Here is a 15,518-nt window from a genome sequence, read left to right as displayed (position 1 = left end):
ATTTTTCTTAATTTTCAAAGTTTTAATTAAAATAGGGCTGAAACTTGTTTACCAATTTTGATTAAAATATTTTCTATAATGTAAAAAAATCAAAAAACGTAAATAATATTTAAGAAATTTCTAGAATATTCGAAATATTTCAGAAAGGTGTAGAAGATTCCTGAATGTGAATGGTTCTAAGATATTCTAGAAAGTGGGAATATTGTTTCAATATTATAGAAGATAGAAGATTCTAGAATGTTTTGCAGTACAGTAATATAATTTGAGGAGTGAGATCTGTGACATGTAAAATCGAACACCCGTCATTCAGAAAGAATGTTTGATGTAAGTTTTGTGTTTCGCGATAAACATGGCAAGAAATAAGGATTGAGTCTTGAAGAAAGAAGTGTTACTCTATAAAGAAAGTTATTCCATGAGAATACGTATTGGCAAGAAACTAAATGTTTCGATTAGAGTAGTGCAAACTACAGTACGACGATTAAAGGAGACTGGCAGTTTAAAGAATGTTGTTTGTTTATTTGGTTTTTAGGAGCATTAGCAACTAAGGCCATATTGCTCCGGGATATGCGGTGGTCATTCCCTGACCTTTCCGCATCCTCCTTATTTGGTGGTGACGGGCTTGAACCCCGGTCTAATCAAGAAGCGTGTGCTACGCACTGCTGCTCCTTCTCACCTGGTTACGGAGGCGCCATGCAGCTTAAAGGACAAACCACGATTATGTCGACCTCGCATAACAGGGGAAGCACAAGATAAGGCCATAACATTCATTTCTAAACTGAAGCGACGACTTACCGCACCTGAAATCCGAGCTAAGTTCAGTAGGAAGAGAGAGACTCCGGTGTCTGCATCTTACTGTAAAACTTTGGTTTACAGTAAGATGCAGACACCGGAGTTTCTTTGCTTTACAGTAAGATTGCAGAGTGGAGTACGTTTCTCCACTCTTCAATTGTCCAATGTTGATGGTTTTTAGACCAAGCCGACTGTTTCTATCGATTTTTCCAGTTTTAATAAGAATTTTTGGACCTCTACACAAACACTATCTTGTCTTGCTTGTTTAAAGGCATTGCACACTCTTAGACTCGATCACTAGTTTTGTTTCCCCGCTACCATTCACACCCGTTTTACAGCACCATTGCTAGCTTAAGACAATAACGGATACTACCAGAGTCACACTGCGCTGATCAGTGTGACATGCTAACGATTTAAGTCAATGTACGTCACAGTTATGGCTGCAGCTTTTCAGGTAAATCCGCCCATTCTTTCTGAGTAGGTTAATTTCAATGACAAGCAGTATACTCAATTATGACAAACAAGAAACAAAACTCACAGAATTCGGTTCATACCACGTTTCTTTACAGCTGGAAATAAAAAATAAATAAAGACATCTCTTAGTGGCTGAATACTTTGTAGAAATTAGTACAGACCTGTTCTGTTGGTAGTACTGCATTGTCGTCACTGAAAATAATCGCCCTTTTTCTATGCTGTTATTCATGTCACATTATACGCAAATTTTTAATTTCACATTGTGGATAATTTGATCAACTCTGGAAGCATGCTGCGAAAGAAAGAATATTGAAACTAAAATAAAAAAATAAATAGAACTGAATATGAAAACAAGCAACAAAAAAAAAAAAAAAAAAAAGTAGGAATGAAACTTACCTTTCGGTTTGCAGTTGGAGATTCAATAATGATATAGTGTCAGTTACTGATCATGAATGGAAGAATGATGGGCGCAGATCACCCGGGTTACCTTTTATAAAACTTAGGGGCCTATATCCCCTCGCTCGACTAATTAGTATGATGCAGTTCCATTTCTAAATTATTGAGTCATATGGAAAAAAGCAACCTCCCTGCACAGGTGAAACGTTATACAAGTTTATGTAAACAATCATCTTTACTCAGATTGAAAAGTTGACGTACGATGCATCTCTCACTCAGGTGCAGGTCATAAAACCTTACATGCTTGCTAAAATAATATTGCCTCGACCGACAACTGATAAAAATAAAACGCTTATTGAAACAAAAATATAGATTTAAAAATTAAAAATACTATGTTAAAACTAAACCATATTAATTAAAGATATTAAAATACAAAGTTAGATTAAAAACATAAAATCAAGCAAACTTGGCCATCATCCATCCAACTGAGAACCCCTACAACATGTGGTGGTACATTTTTATAAGGGTAGGAAAATTACTTCATTTTATAACGACTAAACTTCAAATTAATTTTTTCCCATATACGTAATACATGTGCCATTTGTAAGCTCCGACAATGCATACGGAGAAAAGGTACATTTTCATCAGTATGAAAATATAGTGGTAGTCATAGTACATTAATATATGTATGGGGGCACCTAGACTAAGTCCATCTCCACCGTATGATCAGTATATCAAGTAGAACATCTACCAATAAAAAAAAAAAAAAAAAGAGCCACTCTGCCACCGGGGAGCAAACGCCAAAATTGCGATGGCTTCCCGCAGCACATCCCTAGAGCGGGGCCTGGGTCAACTTTTCCTGTCTGTGCGCAATGCACGAACTCCACACCCAACAGATGAAGTGTAATACCGATTGGTGTCACCTTCCCCGCATCCTGGCTACCCACACCAGGAAGCACAAAAAAAAAAAAAAAAAAAAAGTCTTCGCTGCCTGCAACAAAAAAAAAAAAAAAAAAAAAAAAATTATCTAGGCTGACTCAGCAATAAATCCCGCATCTTAGCATTATAAGATACCAGCAAAAAAAAAAAAAAAAAATAATAAAAATGTATAGAAAGAACTGCTACACTTAATCACTGTCAATCAGTACATTAAGTTGCCTCCTCTTCTGAAAAGCTCTTCTGGCAAACTCCTGAAATGTCTGAAAATACTCAAAACTAGATAACAATTTATGTTCATTACCTCTGCAAAAATCGACCACCACATTTACAAGATTAATTTTGATCTGATCGTAAACCGAAGAGTCAAACAACAAACACATGGTCCCAAGTTTTTAAAGCCTGACAAACACAATAAGAGTCAGACTCCATCCCTAGATCGCAAAACTTGCCCTTCAAAAATCCATGACCAGTTAATAAGTAAGAAGTATCCATTCTCAAATTAAACCACTTGTTCTTCTTATAATCTATATTAAAAGTTACATCAGGAATAAGCTTCCTGGTCACAGCTCCGGTCACACTAGAATTCCATCTTTCCTGCCAAATTTCTATTCGTTTTGACATAATATTCCTATTAGATATCTTTCGATCAACCTGAATATCATTAGTAATACCAATAATGGTAACTGGCCTACACTTCCTGGTAAAATAACAAAATGCCCTAAAAATTATAAACAAATCCAAAGGGCGAGCACACGCAATAACCTGCATAGCGTTCGAAGATACCGTTTTACACACCCGTAATATAGTTAATAACAACTTATTTCTAAATTTTTTTTTTACTTTTATTTCTAAATTTAACAGTACTCACTCGCAAAAACCAAACAGATGAAGCATATGACACAATAGGCAAAAATATAGCTTTGTAGTACAAGGAAAAAACTCTTCTATTCAACCCCCAGTCTTTTCTTGTAATTCTGACAATATAGGCTGTAAAATTTTTAACCTTACTAGATAAGTATTCTAAATGAGCAGTAAATGTAAATCTATCATCCGAAACAACTCCAAGATATTTAACGTGAGGAACAAGAGGTATCAGTTTATTATCAATAACTACTTTCCGTGGACGAGTGTAATCAAGCTTACCTTTCGTAAGCATCATCACTGTTTTAGAAGGAGAAATCTTGGGTTTGTTATTTGTTGTCTAGATTTACCCTCTACCAACAAAACCAAATCATTCGCAAAAGCTATCTTATGACACTCAGACTTATCAAAGGCTAACCACAAGTTTAAAACCAAGTTCCAAAAAACCAGGCCCAACACTGATCCCTGAGGACATTCGCGGTTTATAACCCTCTCATATTTCAAATGCTGAGACCTGACTATGAATTTCATGTCACTTAAATAACTTCTTATTATTTTATATAGCATATCCGGGCATTTTAATAATCTTAATGCTAATAGAACACTCTCAAACCAAATTTATCGCTTTTGTCGATTTTGTAGGAGTATCGAATGCTCCTACAAAATCGACAAATAAGGCCAATACATCTTGCTATTAGATAGCGTACTAAAATTCACTAAATCATACGGCGTCCTCAGTAGAGCAACCCCTTTTAAAACCATACTGAAACTTGAATTCGAAATTTCTAACCAAAAATAAAGATTCCGATCTTAACAGTATTAATTTCTCAAAAATTTACCTAAATTTGCTAATAATGAGATTGTGCGAAATCCCCCTGGGATAAGTTAAAGGCTTACCCGGTTTCTGAATCAACTTCAATAAAGCAATCTTCCAAAATGAGGGAAAAATCCCTTCAAGAAAACATTTATTAAATACATTTAATAACACATCAGGACACAACTGTGTGGCTCTAATAATACAATTATATTCATCAGAATGAAAAGCATTATTACACATTTATTTTAAAGTGCGTAATAAATAAGCAGGCTTTGAAAAATTTGGTAAGGTCTAAGCGACAAAGTCACTTCCAGGTGTGGAGAGGGAACTTTTATTGATATCGACTGCTTCCCAAAGCAGTTGATATATATTAAAAAAATCATGCTATTCTATTGAACAGTCTGTTGATAATTTATACCCCGTGAAAAATTAAAACCTTTTAAATTTCTTTGCATGATTTACTTTTACCTAATTCACAATAAATGAATTATTACCAGTGATAAACTACAAACACTGCATACGAAGAAAAATCCATAAGATAAACAGAATAAACGGTTTTCACGAATTAAAATTGTCGAATATTTAAAATATTCGAAGATTTGTAATATAATTATAGGAGATGAGTGCCACTGCCTACATGCCTTCTTTCTAATTAGTCACTTCAAATTAGTGACAAAATAGCTTGTTCTAAATACTGTTTATAAGCTGGCCATTTAACTCTTTAGCACCATAAAATGCCAATTATTTCCACTGTTTCATGTAACATAAACAAGAATTGAATTTAAAATGACTACTTCTTTCTCAGAACAATTGGACATCCTCATTACAAGAGGCGTTCGAAAGTTCCTCTTTTTAAAGTATGAGATCGTCTACGTTTAAATACGCTTGGATTCCACTTCTTAAAAAATCATGGTCTTGATTCCAAAACCAATTACATATTCACATCAGCTCATCGGTTTTGTTTGGTTTCTAGGTAAATGTTATGACGCTACGTTCCATCTAAGACTGCAATAAAGCGTTCTCATAAATTGGTGTCGGTCGTTGTAGCCTAGTGCAGTGGTCTCCAAAGTTAGGTGCGCGAGATGACCATGGGGTGCGCCGATAATTCGCAATAAATAAATATTTATTAATTATGAAAACAGTTTTTCGAAACAATTGAAAATAAAAATTATACATAAATGTTTTTTTTTTAATACTTCAATATGCGGCTTTATTTGACCCCGCCGACGATTATACACGTTCAAGTACTTGTACTTGAACGTGCCTGTACTTGAACCATTTTATACTTGAACTTCAATTTTAATTTTGTTTTGTATTTTTTTATGTGATCTTTTAAAATTATATGTGATTTTAGATATAATGCCTTCCATGTAAATGATTTATAAATAAAAAAAATATTAAACTTAAACTTATATATTTAATTTTTTATTCTGGGGTGCGCGACCAAAAAAGTTTTGAGACCACTGGTCTAGTGTGCTTTTATTCTTATTCGTGGCACCCATCTTACACAATACCTCCTATACGAAAGAAAGGCACATCGAAAAAACATCGAATTTGGCTCATAATATATCGCGACTGGGTTATACCCGCAGGATTACGAGCAGTTGGCTAAGATATTGCAGAATGATTTGGTGTAGTGGTTAGACAGTGAGAAGGGCAATTAAAAAATTTCAGGGGCGGGGAAAGTAGAATTTGTAGTTGGTTGCTTTACTTTATTAATTACACATAAAATTTAAAGCCATTATCTTAATTCCTTAACCGCATTTAGCAACCGCGTGGGTTGCTAAATGCGAATTATCTGGCATACGTTCGCCATTATCTGGAGAATTATCTGGTTAAGAGAAAAAAAAAAATTATCTTTTTTGTTTTTCCAGACTTTCCCAGTCTTACAAAAATTCGTAATTGAGTGACTTAATTTTTTGAGTGACATCAATGTACGACATATGTTTAAAAGTTCGTGTTTTAACTATTAATGATTTGTATTCATTGTCAAAATGGTTAGCTAAAGAGGTCATCACAAATGAACAAACATATTTTTTAGCAAAGCAGTATTCCAGTTTTATGCGAAATGAGGCAATCACAGTTCTGCACCTAACTCTAAACATTTATGAACACTTCTGAACATTAATATTATCAAAATCGTGAGATATCTTTCATTAAAAATGAACCATGGCCATTCTTACCTGTATTTTGTATTCAAGTGATAGTCTCTGGCATGGAAATTCCGTCAGAATCTTCACTGTTTCCATTGCCTAGAAATATACAAAAGTCGATGTTGTGTACTATTTGGAACCTATTATTTTAATATTTTCACATTGTTTTGTTTAATATTTTATTTTGTTTTGCATTTCGTTAACATACACAACATGAATGAAAGTCTACATTAACAACACAATACCAATATAAAATGACAATAAGATACCAACATTAACAATTATTAATGCAAGCGACATCTACCAAGTGTAAAGATTACCCTGTTTTATTGTAAATGTTGCAAAGTTTTTTGAACACACTTCAACAGAAACGCTTGAACAGTAAGCTCTGGCTTACCAGTAATGAAAAAAATAATAATAAATAAATAATAATTTTTTTTCACTTATAAAATTTTGAATACGCGAACAATTTGTATTGACTAGAAACGGGCAATAAATGTTTTAAGTAGGTGCGCCAAAGGTCAAGGATCGTTTCCTCGAAAAGACCGTTTTTCCTGGAAATGGCCAAGCCAGGAATTTTCGGCGAAACGAACAGGAAGGGTTTTAGATGGTCAAGGACGAGATTAATGGGGATTAGTGAAAATAGGAGTAGGGGAAATGAGAACATAATTTGGTATATAAGGAATTGAGAGGCGGGAAAATTGGTGTTGTACTTTCGGGTAAGGCTTTGGTGGTGGTGTGTACGGTAGTAGCGAGTACGTAGGTCGGACGGGAAAGGTTCAAGTAGGGTTCAGTTATAGTTAGCAAGGGATCGGAATGAGCGGAACGGAAAAGTTGGAGTTATAAGGAAAGCAGAGGAAGCTGAAAACGCAAAAAAAAAAAAAAAAAAGGACCACGGGTATAAAGTCAAGCAATGGAGGACCCATCCTTATTGAATATGTTGGCCCGACCTGGTGAAAACTTGTAAGTAAGATATACTGAGGATAAAAATAAATGTAATAAAAATTGGCTAGTAATGTCGAAGTGACAGCTGTTTATTGAATTGATCCTATGGTAATAAAAAAGGAAAGTTGAATGTAAGTGCCTGTACATTTATTGTATGTTTGTTTCAATAAATATTGAATATGTATGTTGTAACACTCTACTCCAGTTAGCATTTACGTACCTGATCCTGTGAGCAGTCAGTGGCCCAAAGGTAACAAAAAGGTTACCCCAAATCAAGTAGGTGATAACAAATATATAAAACTTAACTAATTATATATAATATACAGTATATAGAAAAGAAAACCCCTACAAAACGTTTCGACTGTTTCTAGTCATCAGGCGTGCTAGAAGAGTTTCTAGATTGGTTGAATGAAATAGAAACTACAAACAATTAAAACAAACAAGTGCCACTTTGTGGTGATGTAGTTTTCATTACACGTCAATCCAGGAACCTATTATATAACAAGCATTACGACGAGAAATATAACTTCTCGAAACATCGCCAAACTGCTTAAGTGTTTCTACTGAGGTGTGTACAATTAACTTTGTAATATTTACAATAAAACAGCTTAATCTTTACATGGGGTAGATTAGTATCGTTTATTGTATTTCATATCCATAAGTTACTTTATTTTATTTTATTAGATTTAATACTGATCTACTGCATGATGGTATTCCTCGACCACTGGTCCGCGTCCCACTAGTTGGCTGTGGAGAATGTGAGATTGTCCCCGAAAAGCTTTTTATTAAAATATTTTAATAAGTACTTTAATGATATTTAAAAATATTTCGGTACATATGATTTGTAAGGTGGGCTATGAAACATGCCTTAAAGTTTACGTAAGCTATGTTAATAAATATGTTGAGAGATGTCGTCAGTTACTGTATATTCATAATATAACTGACGACATCTCTCATATATAAGTAAAGCAAATTTTCAGCTTGAAGAAAATCAAAGCTTGAGTAAAATCATGTTACATACGCATTGTAAATTCTATTAACTAAAGCTGTTTAACCGATTTTTCAAATTTGTAAGGCTGCCATACCGTAGATTACTTACATATCATCACTGGGTTGTTAAGTTAGTATTAGCCGAATGACGCAAGGAAATGATTTTATATCAGCCAAAAATAAACAATAATTCAAATACAACAGAATATTCATACTGTTCCCATTCCAATAAGGTAATTAACTAATTCTGCTTTAAAATTGGTCAAATTCACCACAACTTGGGAGGAAATTTATTCCGGTGTTCGACAACCTGCTGCCCATAGCAGGTTGTCGAAAAAAAAAATATATATACAGGGTGTTTCAAAAATGATGGTCAATAATTTAAAGGTGAAAAGTATAAACTAAAATAAGCAAAAAAATCCCAGTGAACATTGGGCCGCAAATTAACCGTTTTCGAGATATGCACATTTTCTGTTAAGATTCGCCACTGACTATGGGAGCAGTAGTTTAGCAAAAAGCTGTGAATCCTTTGCTAAGTGTGGTTTTATTAAACACAAGATAATACATTTTTAATTTTTGGTTTCAACACCACAGGATTTTATAGATGTTACAGGATGTTCTTTCTAACACCCTTTCCTCAACATCAAGTGTTATGCTTCTGGGCCTAAATGCTCGTACTCCATGTGCAAAGCGTCCATGTTCTCTAAGGCGTTGATGTACCCTGATGAATATGCGCCTGTTGGGCTGCCTTCGGCGAGGAAATGCTTCTTGGTACAAACGTTCAGCCTCGAGTGCACTGCCATTACCATACATGAAGTGCATGTCCGCATACTCTTCGTTGCTGTAACCTCTTTCCACGTTGACTATCCTTTGACAAGTACTAGTATGCTTGCTACGACTCCGAGCATTGAGAGAGGAGAAAGGGAGAGAATGAGCATAACCTAACCTAAACAAACAAGTCAGTGGTGGATCCCAACTCTGCACAGTTTACCGTGTCAGTAGTGGATCCCAACTATGCACAGTTCAACTTGTCAGTGGTGGAGCCCAACTAGAAATGTGCAATATCTCGAAAACGATTCACTTAAGGAGCCATGTTTACTAGGCTTTTTTTGCATACTGAAGTCTGTACAGTTCACCTTTAAATTATTGACCATCACTTTTGAAACACCTTGTATATAATAAAATAAAATAGAATAGCTATACTTGAAGGGCCGACCGGGCTAGCCGAGTAGGTAAAGTACCTGCCCGGCAACCCAAAGGTCGCGGGTTCGATTCCCGCCTCGGGCTTGGATCAAAGCACTGCAAAAACCTTGGGAGGTGCAATATGGCCACAGAAGCCGATGCGCCAACAACTACCAAATCAAAAAAAAAAAAAAAAATACTTGAAGGGGAAAAAAATAAAAACAATAAAAAATAAAGGAAGAAGTAGAGAGGGAAAAAAACCACCTTTATCTAATCCACTTCACGCCAAATGCCGGGGTGTTGACCACTCTATATGCTCACCTCCTCCATGCAAAGACTTCCGTAGCAAAGCTGTGAAGAGCAGATAAACGTTCAGGGGTTGGGAGTAACTGGTCTAATTAAATTTCAGATAATGGGATGGTGTTCACTAAACCTTGCCTCAAATCTTCATACAGAATATAGTCAAAAAGGTGGTGCCTCCAGTTTTCCTTAGTCCCCAGTAGCACAGGTCAGTCGTGCAGAGGCCTAATTGCAGTTTTTCATTAAGAGAACCATGCCCTGTAACCAGGAAGTAAGTCTCCATGGTGAGGGAAAGCCAGGATTCGACAGAATTAGAGGATGTAAATGTGACATCAGAAAGGAATCCTCTGGGAACCATGTATTCCAGCGGGTCTGCCAGATGTTCACTAACTCATTGTGGCATTTAGCTTTCTCAGTTTTTTTGGGTAGGCATCAAGATCGAGCTAGATGTCAAGGAACTTAGTGGGGATGTTGTTTTTAATTCTAAGTACTAGTCCTCTGTAGGCGGCATACAGATCCAGAGGAAGACTTCCAGCTATGACCTGGATGGCTACTGTTCTGCAAACTCTAATGGTTGCCAGTAGCATTATACATTGGATGGAACTCAATCTGTCTCTCATCTTAACCAAGCCAACTCGGTGAAACCAGGAGCTGGCTGCATATGTGACCATTGACAGTAGAAACGATGTGGCCTCTTGGAAAGGCCCCAGTCATTCCTGGAGATACGAATAATGGAACCAGAGAGCTTCTTGACTTTTAATCTGAGATGGGTGAGGTGTGGCAGGAAGCTCAGTTTGTGGTAAATTACCACTCCGAGAATGGTAGCTTCAGTAACTATGGGTAACCGGATTCCAGATATTTTAACCTGTAGTGGATGCCTGAGGTCTAGCTTGTGCTTAAAGAACATCATTTTGGTTTTATCTGGGTTAATGCAGAGTTTGTTCAAGGCTGCCCAGGAGGAGAGATCAGACAGGACCAGATTGGCGTTATGTTCAATGGCACTCCTAGATTTTCCAGACACAAGGATTGTAAGGTCATCGGCAAAGGCTACAACTTTGGTTTTCTCAAAGGAGCGGAAGAGCCAATCCTTTAGAATCATATTCCACACCACAGGCCCCAAAACCGACCCCTGGGGGAATCCCCGAGTGACAGGCCTGAGGACATGTTGATCCTTGGATTTTAGGATAACAGTTCTTTCACAGTAGCTAAAGAAAAGTTTATATAGTTGATGGGAACAGGAGGCAGACCGGAGGCGCTCCTAAGCGCTGTCCCACCAGACAGTGTCGAACGCTCCCTCAAAATCGACAAAGATTGCCAATTCAAACTTGGCCTCGGAGTTTTCTCTATGAAAAAAAAAAGGGCCTCTTCAGTGGAGCGTCCTGGTGTGAATCCATATTGATGTGGAGAGATTAGATTTTTCGCCTGGAAAAGTGCCGAGACTCTTAGGACCATAAGACGTTCGAGAATTTTCTCGAGGTTTATCAAGAGTGCAATGGGATGGAAGGAGCGAGGATTTGAAGGTGGCTTATGTGGTTTCTTTATCAGGCACAGAAGAGTTTTCCAGACCTTGGAAAAGAAACGTTCTTGGAGGAATTTATTGTACAACAGGAGGAGATATAGCAGCCTTAGTTTAAACAGACAAAAGATGAAGGTATACTCTATCAGGTCTAAGCCAGGGCATTTGTTGGGGTTTATTTTCTGTAATACCGCAGTCAGCTCTTCCCGGGTGAAAGGGTCCGTTGTGCTTTCCGTGGGGTAGCTGCGATTTGCTCTTCTGATTGCTGTATGCTCTGGGAGATCCTCAGCAATGTCGTCTGAAGGAAACAATCTATCAAGAATTAGGTTGGCTGAATCAAGCTAGTTGGAGGTTTCCTGGGAGTTAACCTGTACAGTGTTGAAATTTTCAGAGGTGAAGGTTTTATTTCTCGGGATTTTATATACTAAACCCCACGGTTTGGAGTTCCCAGTTTCGTTAACAAAGCTCATCCAGGTTGCTTTCTTCCTGGTTGCTATGGCTTTAGTATAGTCGTTTTTCTTTTGGATGTAGTCATCGTAGAGTCGCTCAACTTCTGGGGGCAGCCAGTCCCGGTACCACTGATAGTAGCGACGCGTCCGCAGTGCCAATCACAGAAGTCTAGTGAGATCATTGGTCCACCAAGTGGAGACAACAGGTCGGAATATTTTCTTTTTGGCAGATTTATACGATGCTTTGAAGATTGCATGCTGGAGAGCAGTTACTAGTTCATTGGCTTGTTTGGATTCATATAGATTTAGCTCACTTGTGGGGAAGTCTCATTTAATATAACATTCAAAGGATTGCCAGTCGATATTTCTGGTGGAGAACCTCACAAGTGCAGGCAGTCTTATCTGGTTGTCTTTTCTGAGTGGGGTTAAGTTTATGAGGAAAAGTATGATTCTGTGGTCGCTGAGGGTCCAGTCTGGGATAACCTTCCAGGAGGCCAAGGTCCCTAGTGGAAATAGTGACATCGATGTTCGATTCACCTGTAGAGCTGCTGTACGTAGTATAGGGACTGGGTTGGTTGTGTATTGTTAGGTTTCTATTCGGGACAAGGTCCTCCAGAAGTGATCCACGAGCATCAGCAGTAGGGCAAAACCAGAACTCGGACTTGGCATTAACGTCAGAGGTGACTAGGAGAGATGTTGAGCTGAGGAAGTTGAGAGCATATTCCAGGCAGTTAAGTGAGTTGTTAAAATCAGCAGATGGGGAACAATACAGGGACAGCAGATAGAATGACCGCGTGGCATATGTGATCTGCACACAAGTGGCAAACTGATTGCAGAGGCCATATATTACGAGGACATCCAAATCCCTGTTTAAAACGACTATGCATGTCTCTAGGTCCTCCAAGATAGGTTGGATGACTCAAGTGTGCATTGAGAATGCCATTGATTTTGGATGTGTGGTTGTAATGGTTTTTAGCAGCATAAGGCTCCTGTATTACAATCACATCCATTGCATGCAATTCAGCAGCCAGACGAATCTCATCGGCAACGGCACGAGACCTGTGCCCATTGATTTCCATGTCTTTAGCATTAGTAGAGGAATATGATGCAAGAAAGCAAGTTTATTCAGCATCAGCCAAAAAAAAAAAAAAAAACCCACTTCCACTTCACCCCTCCGTTCGTTCGAAATACCTGTCCAGCTGAGCCTTAAATTTATTTAGGCTATCAACTTCCACGACAAAGGATGGAAGTCTGTTCCACCAACCAACTATCCGCTGGCTAAAGGCAAATTTCCGCACGTCTATCCTACATCTGTCTTTCCTCAATTTGATGCCCTCTCAGGTGAGTATTCTGAGCAAGAGGAAGAATCCCATCAGCATTGAGCATGCTCAAACCATTCAAGGCTTTATACACCTCTATCAGTTCACCTCGTTGGTGCCCAGTCTCCAACACTGTAATTTGCAACATTTAAGCCTTTCATCGTAAGAGTACCCCTTCGTTCTATTCACTAATCTTGTTGCCCTTCTCTGTACTCGTTCCAGCAGCTCTACATCCTTCTTGAAATGAGGCCTCCAGACCTGTATACAGTACTCAAGGCGTAGCCTGACCATTGCCTTATACAAGGGAATAATCACCTCCTTATCCCTGCTAGAAAAATTCCTGTATATCATTGACAAGACACCATGAGCTACTCTTGCATCCCGTCTGCACTGCTCAGACAACTTCATATCTGCCTGCGCAATTAGCCCCAGGTCCTTTTCATTCTCTAACACTATCAGTGTAGTACCACAGAGTTGATACGTTGCTCTGGGGTTGCTGTTTCCCCTATGTAGTACTTTACATTTGTCAATGTTAAACTTCATTTGCCACCTCTCAGCCCATCTGCTCAACCTTTCCAGATCCTGTTGCCGCAGCATAGTGTCAGTAGTGTCTTTGACAACCCTGCCAACCTTTGTATCGCTGCAAACTTGGACATTAAGCTTGATATACAATCATCAATATCATTTATAAATACAGAAAACAATAATGGACCCAACACTGAACCCTGAGGGACTCCACTAATAACATTAGTCCACGATGAGCAGTGTCTATTGATTACCACTCTCTGTCTTCTCCCCCTCAACCACCCCTTTATCCATAGCAGCAATGCCACACGGCTCCAATTTGTGCAGCAGTCTTCCATGTGCAACAGTATCAAAAGCCTTTCTAAGATCCAAGTATATAATACCAAAGTTATTCCCTTCATCCAGTTCTTTTGTGACTGCATCATAGTATCCAATCAAATTGGTCAGGCAAGACTTCCCCTTAACAAAACCATGCTGTGTCCGAGCTATAACTGAAGTCTTGTCTAGATGATCCTGCAGTGCTTCTTTAACCAGTGCCTCCATTAATTTTCCTGGAACAGAAATTAAACTCACAGGTCTATAATTACTTGTGTCAGCCTTTGATCCTCCTTTGTGAATTGTGGTCACATTTTGCCCATCTCCAGTCTGTGGTACCTCCCCTGAGTCCAAGGAAGCTCTCATAATTATGGCTAAGGGTTTGCTTACTTCCTTTGCTGCCTTTCTTGTGTTTATCTTCAACATTTTCTCCTCCACTTTACTCTCAGTTATTACAAGATTATCTAGCTCACTGCCAGAGTTGAATACACCTCTGGCATTCCCTTCCCTGAATAACTCATGTGTGAATCTCGATGCAAAATATTCATTTAGTTTGTTAGCTACCTGAGCAGGATCATCAACAGTTGACCCATCGATATCAGGTGGACCAATCTGATTCATCCCCTTCCTTCTAGAGTTTTCATAAGTAAAGAACTCTTTGCTGTTTTTCTTTGCATCCCTTGCCAAAGATTTCTCGTAATCTGCCTTCGCCTGCCTAACCTTCTTTGTAACTTGATTACAGATCAACTTGTATCTATCATAGGCTTCTGTGTCACTTTGAGGCATTGGTGGCCGGAGTCCATTGGAGGGAAGAGAGTATTCCTAATCCTCTAGCTATGGTAGGAATGGGATTGGGCTATTCTTCAGTGGTCCTTAGCCGTACGAGTTCTAGAGCCTTCTGATATTCTGGGCATGCTGTATCCCAGATTGAGTGGTTATGGGGGCAGCGGTGGCGCCTCTTGCAATTGACACAGCTGGGCTCCTCCTCATTGTGCGGACATTGAACAGGTACATGGCCGCAATGACCACAAGATGGGGAATTGTGGGTACAGCTCTAGGAGCTGTGCCCACATCCAAGGCAGAGGAAGCATTTCGTAACTATTGTGAACTGGCGAAATCTGTGGGCATAACAGCCTAAGTAAATTCGATCTGAAGAAAAGATGTACTTAAAGATTCGTGGACTGAAGCTGATTACTCTATGTTCAATAGAGTCTACGTGGGTAGCACAGTGGTATCGTCACCGTCCTCTCCACATCAGGTGGAAAAGGCCCGGGTTCGAAAAAATAGTTGATGAAGCAAGGAACTTTAATGGGCTTTTTTTTCACTCCGTGGCTGAGTTAGTCGGTCTCAGGCGTAGATAGCAAGGTTTTTCGTCTAGCAAAACAGACAAATCGACAATAGAACACACGCAATTAACAGATATATGACACACAGCACGGCAGATGAATTTAATTATTCTGGCGGCCTAAAAATAATAGTTTTATGTTCAGTAGATGTTAAATAATGTGTAGTCAAACCCTTAAAGCAAGACTTGAAAGAAGTCAAAGT

This window comes from Mastigoproctus giganteus, chromosome 2, assembly GCF_048544385.1.
Source record: "Mastigoproctus giganteus isolate SK-2022 chromosome 2, ASM4854438v1, whole genome shotgun sequence".
Lineage (NCBI taxonomy): Eukaryota > Metazoa > Arthropoda > Arachnida > Uropygi > Thelyphonidae > Mastigoproctus > Mastigoproctus giganteus.
The sequence above is the reverse complement of the archived record's forward strand: the minus strand, read 5'-3'. Positions refer to the sequence as shown.